This window comes from Penaeus monodon, chromosome 19 (genome assembly GCF_015228065.2).
Source record: "Penaeus monodon isolate SGIC_2016 chromosome 19, NSTDA_Pmon_1, whole genome shotgun sequence".
Classification (NCBI taxonomy): Eukaryota; Metazoa; Arthropoda; class Malacostraca; order Decapoda; family Penaeidae; genus Penaeus; species Penaeus monodon.
The window spans coordinates 31,314,227-31,314,513 of record NC_051404.1 but is presented as its reverse complement, the minus strand read 5'-3'; positions in this window follow the sequence as shown (position 1 = coordinate 31,314,513).

The window sequence follows — 287 nt, the reverse complement described above, 5'->3', positions numbered from 1 at the left end:
TCAAAAACAAAATCGTGGTCTGTTTGTGTCTCAGCATCGACAGCTGTTGGTGGGCTTGGGGATAGATCCTGACCGGTTAGCTATGCTGAAGGCATCTCTCTGTAAAAAAAACCCTGATTGGGAAGGGGGAAAGAAAAAACAAGTCCCAAAAAATTGAGGGAGGGAAAATAGAAAATCCTCCTGAGGGAACCACCACAAAAGACATTAAAAGTCAATGAACGTAAAAAGCTTCTTGCAGGAGAAATAGGGGGAGTTTGCAATGGCATCATTACATCAATTAGTCAGAT